The sequence below is a fragment of the Mobula birostris genome, chromosome 29 (assembly GCF_030028105.1).
Source record: "Mobula birostris isolate sMobBir1 chromosome 29, sMobBir1.hap1, whole genome shotgun sequence".
Taxonomy (NCBI): Eukaryota; Metazoa; Chordata; class Chondrichthyes; order Myliobatiformes; family Myliobatidae; genus Mobula; species Mobula birostris.
The window spans coordinates 8,973,793-8,986,033 of record NC_092398.1 but is presented as its reverse complement, the minus strand read 5'-3'; the positions used below and the strand labels follow the sequence as shown (position 1 = coordinate 8,986,033).

Below are 12,241 nucleotides of genomic sequence, written 5' to 3'. Positions count from 1 at the left end.
ACATCTTCAAAAGGCAATGCCTCAAGAAGGTGGCGTCCATCATTCAGGACCCCTAACATTCCAGGGCACGCCCCCTTCTTCTTACTACCATCAGAGAGGAGCCTGAAGACCCTCACTCTTCATTTTAGGAACAGCTTCTTCCCCTCCACCATCAGCTTTCTGAATGGTCCATGAACCCACAAACACTACTTTACTATTATGTCTTATTTACTTTTTATATTTATATTTCACTGTCCTGCTACTGCACAGGAACAAATTTCATGACATATGTCAGCGCTAAGAAACCTGATTCCGATTTTGATTTTGAGACAGAGCAGGTGGGTGCTAGTTGGAGGCAGGTAAGGGGGAGGGAAGGAGGGGTGAAAGCGGAGACTGAGGGTGGAGGGTGGTGAGGAAGGTACCTGTACTGGAATCTGATAAATATGGAAGGTTATATGAGGGTCTAAAGCCTGGTTTAAAACCATGCTGTGTTTTATTAATACAGTAATGCAGCGGGTATTTCATTTTGTGCAAATTTTCTCAGAATGCAGTAAGTGTTCCTTTAATTACATTATACAATCGAGTATTTCATTTCTGCTGTTTAAAATTAAAATTTATTTGATTGATAAGTTGAAATAGGCAATAGGATTTGTCTTGGGAACATTCTAGAGAGACTGCGGGAAAAGGACGGGAAGCCATTTCTTTCTAGATAGTGAGGGATCGAAAAAGGAGAATGGAAACCGTCGACGAATGTCGGTGAAAGAAGTGGTGAAACATTCATTTGGAAGGACGCATACTGATGTTGAGAAATCCCCGTGCAGACAATGACCTCATGGAGAATGTGCAGATAACTTTTAGTTAGTGAGTTAGCACATGACATTGAAGAAAGTTCAACGTTTTTTTTCCCTTGGTTGGTGCGTGAATATTTGTTTCCTGGGACAGGTTCTTGAGTGCAAAACCATTTTAGTACTGTGAGTAAACGAACGGTAAATTCCTGGCGAACAGTAAATTTGCATGGGTGTGTTGGTGTTCATACAGTAATTGTCTCCGTTTTCCTGTCGAGGGAACATTTAACCTTTTACGCTTGTGTTTACCTGAATCATATTTACCCAAGACGTTTTTATTTACTGGAAATGACCTCTTGCATCATTGTTCCCAACGCATTGTCGACTTATGTTGCTGTTAGGTTGAACTCACAGTAACAGCTAGCTCATTACGAACCCATGGTGAGAGTCAGGGTAATCTGCCTGTCCCAGTAAGTTGTTCTAGTTGTTAGTTTCTTGTTCTGGTTTTATAATCTTATGTCAGAACAGGGAAAAAGTAGAAGTGAAGCAAATTTTAAATTGCAGAGCAAGGGAAGAAGGGGTGCAGAGTAAAACGGAGAGGTCTGTGATAAATTGAAGATTAGAAGGGGGTAGATGCCACGGGTGCTGACTGGGAGATTTGATAAAGGCATGATTGAACATAGAACATAGAACATTATAACATAGTACAGGTCCTTCAGCCCACAATGTTTTGCTGACCTGTTAACCTCCTCCAAGAACAATCTCCATTTTTCTGCCAAAGATTCAAAGTACATTTATTATCAAAGTATCTTTGTAGTATACAGCCCTGAGATTCACCATAGACCGCCATGAAAAAAAAGATAGAGCCTGTTCAAAGCAAAACAGCCAGCTCCTCCAACATGCAGAAAAAAAAAGCAAATCGCACAGGCAGCAAAAAAATGAGCGTAAAACGCAGAATATAAAGCACAAAATTGAAAGAGGCCAGGCATATTCAGTTCAGCTCAGTTCGCCACCCTGATCAAAATCACTGAAAAAAAGCAACAAAAAGAGGAGTGAGCAGAAACCAGAAACACATCATAACGTGAATTACAGACTGTGTTGATTAAACCTTGACCAAGACCCAGGACTCCAGCACAATCCTCTGGCAACAGTGAGCGAGAGGGAAAGAGAGAGACCATTAGAACACAGAGACCTTCCTCCGGGAGCGGTGAGAAAGAGGCTGTTAGATGGCATGCATGTGCTTATCAATGAGTCTGGTAAATGTTCCTATTGCATCTGCCTCTGGAGATGTTAAAGGAAACAAGTGAAATTTGTAATATAAGAACATGGGGAGAAGAAAGTCCAAATGTTGGAAAAATAATACAAGACCAATAATATATTTTATGTGATATATACAGTACTGTGCAAAAGCCTTAGGCACATATATATAGCTAGGATGCCTGAGACTTTAGTACAGCACAGTAGTAATGTTATGCATTGCACTGTACTGCTGCTGCAAAAAAAGATCATGCCATATGTGAGGAATGATAAACCGGACTCTGATATGGGTCTCTGTTATGGACTCGAAGTGGGGAGAGGAGAAGAGAATCATGGTTAGGAAAAGAAGAAGGGAGCGGGAAGCACCAGAGAGACATTCTGTAATGATCAATCAACCAATTGTTTGGAATCAAATTACCTTGCCTGGTGTTTCAGGGCTGGGTGTGTCTTTACCCACGTCACCCTCAGCTCCTGGCACTCCTTCTCTGCCAACTGTCCCACACCCCTCCCGCATCGCTCCACCCTCACCATTCCCAACATCCTTTGCTCCCGCCAGACTTACAAACTCGCCCTCTGCTCCACGTTGCAAATGCACCACTGTGCAAAAGTCTTAGGCACCCTAGCTATACATATGTGCCCAAGACTTTGCACAGGACTGCACACCATTGTTGTAAATAGACTTGTGGTTCTATTAGTTTTTCTCTGCTGCATTTCTTTACACTGCATCACTACACAGGATTTATTAATTAGATGATTCTCTAAATTCACGATGTTCTCGCCGGATATTAACGTGCTGAGAAATCAGAATTAGGATCAGGTTTAATATCATTGGAATATTGCATGTCATGAAATTTGTCATTTTGCGGCATAAATACAGTGAAATACCCAAAAAAAACTTTCAAATACAAAACATAGATTAAAAATTAAATTGAGTAAGTAGAGCAAAAAGTGAGTAAAGATAGTGAGGTGGTGTCCATGGGTTGGTTTATTGCTTGTTCAGAAATCTGATGGCGGAAGGGAAGAAACTGTTCCTACAACATTGAGTGTGTGTCTTCAGGCTGTTGTACTTCCTCCATGATGGTAGCCATGAGAAGTGATGTGAGCGTTACTTTTTAGAATCAGAATCAGAACCAGGAATCTAGATGATGAAAAAAATATATATATTTTGCAACAGTAACTACAACTTTGCACTAAAATAGACTTTTTATTGTAATTGTGCTTTTTATTTCCCCTTGTAAAATCTGGGTTTGGTTTCCATTTAATTTCAGCTTTCCTTATGGATGCTGGTGATTTGATGCTGCTGCAAGTAAGTTCTTCATTAAACTGGGAGAGGAAACAGATGAAGCCACAGCAAAACGGAGCAGATGTTTCCTGCCCTTGCCTAAAGGGGAAATAATATTTATTGATCTGCAGAAGGCCCCTCTGGCCCTTCAAGCTACTGCTGAATTGACCCTAGCCCAGGGGTAGGCAACCTTAAGCACAGAAGATTTCCTAGCATGCGTTATTCATTAATTTGAGGCAAAACATAACTAGATGTATTTAAATGGATAATTCCCATATTTCAAGTTTTTTATGGCATTTACCTGGCCCACCGTCCGCTCATTAATACGCGATCCGGCCCACAGAGGCAAAAAGGTTGCCAACCCCTGCCCTAGCCTAATCAGGTACCTAACCTACTAACTGGTACATCTTTGGACTGTGGGAGGAAACCAGAGGAAACCCACAAGGTCAAAGGGAGAACGTACAAACTCCTTGCAGACAGGTAACACAGATAAAAGTTGCTGGTGAACGCAGTAGGCCAGGCAGCATCTATAGGAAGAGGTACAGTCGACGTTTCGACGCGAGACCCTTCGTCAGGACTAACTGAAAGAAGAGATAGTAAGAGATTTGAAAGTGGGAGGGGGAGGGGGAGATCTGAAAAGATAAGAGAAGACAGGAGGGGGACGGATGGAGCCAAGGGCTGGAAAGTTGATTGGCAAAAGGGATATGAGATGATTATGGGATGGGAGGCCTAGGGAGAAGGAAAGGGGTAGGGGGGAAGCCTAGAGGATGGGCAAGGACTATAGTGAGAGGGACAGAGGGAGAAAAAGGAGAGAGAGAAAAAAAATTAATAAAAATAATAAATAAATAAATAACAGATGGGGTATGAAGGAGAGGTGGGGCACCATTCCCATTCTGATATGTCTATCCACGGCTTCTTCTACTGTCAAGATGAAGCCACACTCAGGTTGGAGGAACAACACTTTATATTCCGTCTGGGTAGCCTCCAACTTGATGGCATGAACATTGACTTCTCTAACTTCCATTTATGCCCCACCTCCCCCCGTATCCCATCCATTATTTATTTATTCATTTATTATTTTTATTGATTTTTTTCTCTCTCTCCTTTTTCTCTCTCTGTCCCTCTCACTATACTCCTTGCCCATCCTCTGGGGCTGTAAGGAATTTGGATATTTTTCTCCATGACCCTGTCGGTTTCCTCCAGGTGCTCTGGTTTCCTCCCATATTCCAAAGGCATGCAGGTTCGGGTTAGTAATTGGTGGGCATGCTATGGTGGTGCCAGAGCTCTGATGACACTTGTGGGCTGCCCCCAGCACACCCTCGGACTGGAGGAAACCCGCACTGTCATGGGGAGAACATACATGGATAGGAAAGGTTGAGTGGATATGTGTCAAATGCCTGCAAATTGGGCTAGCTTGGATGGACACCTTGTTCAGTTTCTTTCCTGAATAGTTCCCTGACATGACTGACCAGACAGGCAAACTGGTGGGGGAAAGCGAGGCCTATGTAGTCACTAGTAAAATATGAAATAGTCTTGTGCAAGTTGAAAATCATTTGAAGTGATTGTATCTTGATTTCAAAGATTAACCTTTATTGATTCATATACATTATAAACATCCAAATTAGGGGATCACTCTTTTTCTCGCCCTAAAAATGAAGCAATCTCCTAGAGGAAAGCAAGTAATTCTTTCATTTATAAGCGAACCGCTACACCAGTAATAAAGCGTTTGTTCCATATAAGATGGATGACCCCAGCCACTATCAGTTCTCTTGAGAGATTGTCTGTCTGGCGTCAGTGGTCACATAACTAGGACTTGTGATGTGCACCAGCTGCTCATACAACCATCCACCAGTTGCTTCCATGGCTTTACGTGACCCTGATTGGGTGGTGCAGGGCTAAGGCGCTCAGGGGTGACCTGCGGGCTAGCGGAGGGAAAAAGAGCACTTTACACCTCCTTTGGTAGAGATGTATCTCCACCCTGCCTCCCAGAAAATAATAAATGCATGAATTAAATTGAAGCTTATAATTCTGATCCAGCATTTCTTTCACCTGTATAGGGATCAAGGGACCTGCTGAAATACCCATCTGTTAGAAACATAGAAAACCTACGGTACAATATAGGCCCTTCAGCCCACAAAGCTGTGCTGAACATGGCCCTGTCTTAGAAATTACCTAGGGTTACCCATAGTCCTCTATTCTTCTGAGCTCCAAGTACCTGTCCAGGAGTCTCTTAAAAGACCCTATTGTATCCACCTTCACCACCATCACCAACAGCCCATTTCATGCACTCACCACTCTCTGCGTAAAAAACTTACCCCTGACATCTCCTCTGTACTTACTTCCAAGCACCTTAAAGCTGTGCCCTCTCATGCTAGCCATTTAGCTCTGGGAAAAAGCCTCTGACTATCCACATAATCAATGCCTCTCATCATCTTATACACCTCTATCAGGTCACCTCTCATCCTCTGTTGCTCCAAGGAGAAAAGGCCGAGTTCACTCAACCTATTCTCATAAGGCATGCTCCCCAATCCAGTTAACATCCTTGTAAATTTCTTCTGCACCCTTTCTATGGTTTCCACATCCTTCCTTTAGTGAGGCGACCAGAACTGAGCACAGTACTCCAAGTGGGGTCTGACCAGGGTCCTATATAGCTGCAACATTACCTCTCAGCTCTTAAACTCAATCCCACGATTGATGAAGGCCAATGCACCGTATGCCTTCTTAACCACAGAGTCAACCTGCGCGGCAGCTTTGAGTGTCCTATGGACTCGAACCCCAAGGTCCCTCTGATCCTCCACACTGCCAAGAGTCTTACCATTAATACTATATTCTGCCATCATATTTGACCTACCAAAATGAACCACCTCACACTTATCTGGGTTGAACTCCATCTGCCACTTCTCAGTCCAGTTTTGCATCCTATCAATGTCCCGCTGTAACCTCTGACAGCCCTCCACACTATTCACACCTCCAACTGTTTACAGAAACATTAATATAAAAAATATTCTGCATAAATTACCCTCGCAGAGAAATAAAAAGAAAACTATTGCTTAAAATAGATGTAACATTGAGGCTTTATAAGGCACTGGTGAGGCTTCACTTGGAGTATTGTGAGCAGTTTTGGGCCCCTTATCTAAGAAAGGATGTGCTGACATTGGAGAGGGTTCAAAGGAGGTTCTCACAAAAATGATTCTGGGATGTTAAGGATTTGAGGAATGTTTGAAGGCTCTGGGCCTGTGCTCACTGGAATTCAGAAAAATGAGGTGGGGTGGGTGATCTCATTGAAACCTATCAAATGATGAAAGGTCTCAATAGAGTGGATGTTGTTTGGATGTTCCCTATGGTGGGGGAGAGTCTAAGACCAGAGGACACAGCCCTCGGAATGGAGGGATATCCTTTTAGGAAGGAGATGAGGAGAAATTTCTTTAGCCAGAGGGTGGTGAATCTGTGGAATTCGTTGCCATGGGCAGCTGTGGAGGCCTAGCCTTTATGTATATTTAAGGTAGATGTTGATAAATTCATGATTGGTCAGGGCATGAAGGGATATGGGGGAGAAGGCAGGAGATTGGGGCTGAGAGGGAAAATGGATCAGCCTTGATGAAATGGTGGAGTGAACTCTAAGGGCCAAATGGCCTACTTCTGCACCTCTTTCTTATGGTCTTAAGGAAAGGTTACGGGGAGAAGGCAGGAGAATGGGTTCAAAGGGAAAATAGATCAGCCATGACAGAATGGCAAAACAGGTGTGATGGGCCAAATGGCCTATTTCTGCCCAATATCTTGCGGTCTTAAAAAGCAGAGAATGAAAAGTAACTGATGCTTGCTCGGTTGCAGCTCATGCAACATTAAAACCCACTGCATTAGAAACTGTAATTTTCTTTTGGCTCTCGAGATATGTTTGTTTTTAAGCATGTTCCATTTGTAAAGTGACTTTCAGTGAAGTTGACTGGGCATAAAGCAAGGCTGTGTTCTGGCAAAGACAACGCTCTCATCAAAATGAGAAATGGAATGCCTAGGCAGTTGCTACCAAGGGCCAAATGCAAGAAATTAATCAAAGCTGGCAGTCCATTGGCGAGCACAGTGAGGACTGTACTGAAATATCGCCACAGTAATACATCTTTCATCTTGCACGAGTGACTATTGTAATGTTTTTCAAAGGTTTAATCATTCATTAAGTGTGACTTCTGCACTGTATGTTTAGAACATTGAGATTACAAGATGCCATTACGCGAAGTGTGAAACAAGGGCCCCGTGTATCACTGGTGTTTGTGAATTAAGAGCTGTAAAGCCCTTTAGTGTCTCCAGCTCAGCGATAGCATAGCGGTTGGCACACTTTACGGGGCAGGCGACCCGGGTCCAATTCCCGCAGCTGTCTGTAAGGTGTTTGTACGTTCTCCCTGCAGCTGTGTGGGTTTCCTCCGGGTGCTCCAGTTTCCTCCCACAGTCCAAAGACCTACTGGTTGGTATGTTAATTGGTCATTGTAAATTGTCCCGTGATTAGGCCGGGGTTAAATCGTGGGTGGCACGGCTCAAAGGGTCTTTTCTGCAATGTACCTCAATAAATAAAATACACTTAAAGAGCTCTTCCTGACCAGACAGTCCTGCCGAAGGGTCTCGGCCCAAAGCGTCAACTGTACTCTTTGCCATCGATGCCGCCTGGCCGGCTGAGTTCCTCCAGCATTTTGTGTGTCTGTTGCTTCAATTTATTCAGCTTAGTTTATTGCTTTCATAGAAAGAATGGATTATAAATCTTAATATGTATACATATACACACACAGTTGTGTAAGACGTTGGTGAGGCTTAATGTGGAGTATTGTGTGCAGTTTTGGTCACCTACCTGATGTAATCAAGGTTAAAAAAAATACAGAGAAAATTTGCAAGGATGTTGCCAAGTCTGGAGGACCTGAGTTATAAGGAGAGATTGAATAGGTTAGGACTTTATTCCTTAGAATGTAGAAGACTGAGAGGAGATTTGATCGAGGGATACAAAATTATGTGGGGTATAGACAGGAAAAATGGAAGCAGGCTTTTTTTCATTGAGCTTGGGTGGGACTACAACTAGAGGTCATGGGTTAAGGGTGAAAGGTGAAAAGCTTAAGGGGAACATGAGGGGAAATGTTTTCACTCAGAGGAGCGTGAGAGTGTGGAACGAGCTGCCAGTGCAAGTGGTGTGTGTGAACTGGATTTCAACATTTAAGCAAAGTTTGGGTAGATACAGTGCCTATACAAAGTATTCAACCTCCTTGGAAACTTCTATGTTTTACAGTTTTACAACATTGAATCGCAGTGGATTTAATTTGACTGTTTTGACAGTGATCAGCAGAGAAAGACTCTTCCTTGTCAAAGTGATCTCTCTGAAGTGATCTAAATTAATTACAAATATAAAACACAAAGGAATTGCATAAGTATTCACCTCCTTTCATATGACACACTAAATCATCATTGATGCAGCCATTTGGTTTTAGAAGTCACCTACTGTAATTAGTTAAATGGAGATCACCCGTGTGCAGTCAAGGTGTTTCAATTGATTGTATCTGGAAGGTCTTCCTGCTGATTCTCACGGGGACTGTGGCGGAGTGAGTCAGGGTCAAGCTCGTAGGCAGTCAGCGGGATTGAGAGAAGCACGGCTTTGAGCTCTGGGCAAACCACTTGTGCTTTTTTTGTTAACCCCTGTCTGTGAGAGCTTTCGAAGACAAAAGAAAACCTCACAAGGCAAATCCCAAGTCCATATACCACACACTAAGTGAAAAGGCTAAACAATGTAGAGTTAAGGTGCTGAGCGAAAGCACTGATGTGTTGGAAGCCAGCTGTAGCAATGATGATAGTATTAGTGATGTAGAAATTTCTTTACGTGAATTTATGAAAGCTATTAACAGTACAGGTCAGATGGCTCCTAGAAAGATGATATATATTATTGTATTTAAACATATGGCTGACAACTCTCTTAAGATATTATAATTTTTGAATCATATTTGAAATTTAGACCATCTTCTCTCCACATGGAAAATGGCAGCAGTAGTACCTATTCTAAAACCTTGAAATCCCCTGTTGGATCCTTCTAGTTATAGACCAATATTATTAACAGCGCATTTGTGTAAACTTATGGAATGTCTGGTAATAGAGCAGTTGAATTATATTTTGGAAATAAGAAGTGATAATAGCGTTTTATCAGAGCGGATTTCAGAAGGGTAGAATGATGTTGGATTCAGTTTTATGCTTGGAAGATGATATTAATAAAGCACAGGTAAATAAAGAAGCAATAGTAGTATTTTTGATATAGAAAAAGTACATGATATGTTACGGAGGGAGGGTCTTTTGATTAAATTATGGAAATTAGGAATGGGAGGAATGCTATATAATTTTTTTTCTGAGTTTCTTATTTGGATGGTCTATGCAGGTAAGGGTAGGAAAGGTACATTCAGGTATCTAAGAGATAGAGAATGGGACTCCAGAAGGCAGTATTTGCAGTCCTTTGTTGTTTATATTTTATACTTTATACTTTATTGTTGCCAAACAATTGACACTAGAACGTACAATCACCACAGCGATATTTGATTCTGCGCTTCCCGCTCCCTGGATTACAAATCGATAGTAAATATTAAAAATTTAAATTATAAATCATAAATATAGAAAAGTGGAAAGTAAGGTAGTGCAAAAAAACCGAGAGGCAGGTCCGGATATTTGGAGCGTACGACCCAGATTATGATTATGATTAATGATACTTTCTCTGAGATAGGAACTGGAGTGGGTAAATCACTTTTTATGGATCAGAGGAAAAAATTTCAATTTGACTGTATATAGGATGCAATTAGTGATTAATATGGTTGAGCAGTGGGCAAGTAGATGGGGTTTTAAGCTTTCACTAGCTAAAACACAAGTTTTATGTTTTACAAAGAGGATCTATAGACCTGCACTTAATTCGAAATTATATAGTCAAACTCTTGAAGGGTCAACGGTAAGATTTCTTGGCATGTGGCTGGACGATAAGCTAACATGGAAGCACCATATCAGTAAGATGACTGACAAATGTAAATGTGCATTAAGTATCCTTGGGTGTCTATGTGGATATTCTTGGGTGCTACACGAAAATCTGTGTTGACTGTATATATTTGTTTAATTGGATTGGTACTTGATTATTGCTGTGTGACTTATGGATCAGCTTCATCTTCAAATTTAAAATGTTTGGGTGGGATACAAACTCAGGTTTTAAGACTGTGTTGTGGTGTAGTAAGGTCATCTCTTGTTTCAGCTTTGCTGGTGGAAATGGGACAATTACCCTTACAGTTGCGGAGGATGAAGTTGTTGTTCACATACCGGGTTAACTTGAGGGGGCAGAAGAACGATCAACCTGTTAAAAGTGTGTTGGAAGACCATTGGGAACATCACAAGAAGAGTGTTTTTAGTCTTGGGTGACTAGATTCTCATCACGCTAGGAATATGGGTTTGCTGGGTTGTGTAATTTGTCCCACTATAGCTTTTTTGGGGCCCGCACCATATTTTTTTCCAATGGCTTTTGGAGGATGGTGCCGGATTCCTGGGTCTTGGGGCAAGTATTAATTGATGCGGTTTGTGGATTTGACTGTAGTACTCTGTGTGCCTAATTTCTGCTCACTCTTTTTTTGTGCTGTTTTGGCAAATTTTGGTCAGGGCAGCCTGCAGATAATGAGTGACACAGTGCTAGATTGAAATGAATTAAGCTGAACTGAACATGGCTGGATTCATTCAATTCTGTGTTTTTTTTCCCTTTTTTTTTCTTTTTTGTGCTTTGGTGGGTGGGGTTTGATGTGTTCCTTTGAATGGGTTCGGTTCCAGGGTTTTCTTTGTTTTGCGGCTGTCTGTGAGAAGTGAAACTGACATTGTACACTGCATATGTAATTTGATAATAAATGTACTTTGAAGCTTTGAGATGGTGACCACAGTTTTATCTTGAAGAATTCCAACAGAACGTCAGTGGGTTCGGCTGAGTGACACCATGAGCCGTAACACTCTCAAAACTAAGACCCCCAATTAGCATTAATCAGGCATCCACTTAAATAATGCAAGTAACACCAAACCCTTGAGTTTATCAAAATAAACTTTTAAACTTTTATGAAAGAAAAATGGGAAGCATCAAGAGTTCACATTACACAGAGCAAGTCACTCAAGAAAAACACAAGGAAGTCTAAACAATTAATGACTCTCATTAAACAACAATGAACTAATTCAGATGCTATAGGAACCTCAGAACCCAATGCTCTCTGGCTTCCTGCGCAAGCCTGAAGATCTCATTTTTCTGACTCCCTCCTCCCTATGGCCCAAGGAGACCAAAAAACTCCAGACCTGGAGAGCCTTGAGAGAGACTTGGGGAATCTTGAGAGAGAACCAGGAACATTGAATAGTCCTTGGAAACACTGAAAAGTTCTCTGATACCTGGAGGGCTATGCGAAACCTGAAGGGTCATGGGAATCGTGGTGGACCTTAAAGATCTTGAGAACCTGGAATTCTTAGACATGGAAAAAGCCTTGAGACCCAGAAAAGGCCTCGAACGTAGAGTAGAGAAGCTCGGAAAGTGGAATTGAGAAACTTGGAACATAGACAAGAAACGTTCAGAATATGGACTCGGAACGTGGACTTGAGAAACCCAGAATGTAGAGGAGAGACGCTCTAGTCACGGTTATACACTGGCAATGCCAGAACTCAAGTGTGGAGGAAAGACAGACTCTAATGTAGAGACGGACATCAGAGTTTATTCATAAAAATTCTAACAGAACAGCGGGGGCTCAGCCAAGCGACACCGTGAGACTTAGTATTCTTAAAACTAGGACCCTGCGATTAGTGCTAATCCGGAGTCTGCTTAGGTAGTACAAGTAACGCCGAATCCCCAAGCCTAACAAAATAAACTCAGCAAACTTAAACAGAAAGCACTAGGAGACCACATTGCAAGGAGCGAGTCGCTCAAGAA

The 12,241-nt window shown here is 41.9% G+C and overlaps 1 long non-coding RNA gene across 1 annotated transcript; it reads left to right on the top strand.

Annotated features, from left to right (window-relative positions):
• Positions 1 to 719: 719 nt before the first annotated feature.
• Positions 720 to 11,193, top strand: LOC140190043 (uncharacterized). Its single transcript, XR_011883528.1, has 3 exons — positions 720 to 950; positions 3,290 to 3,327; positions 10,550 to 11,193. It is a non-coding gene; the product is annotated as an uncharacterized lncRNA (long non-coding RNA).
• Positions 11,194 to 12,241: the final 1,048 nt, after the last annotated feature.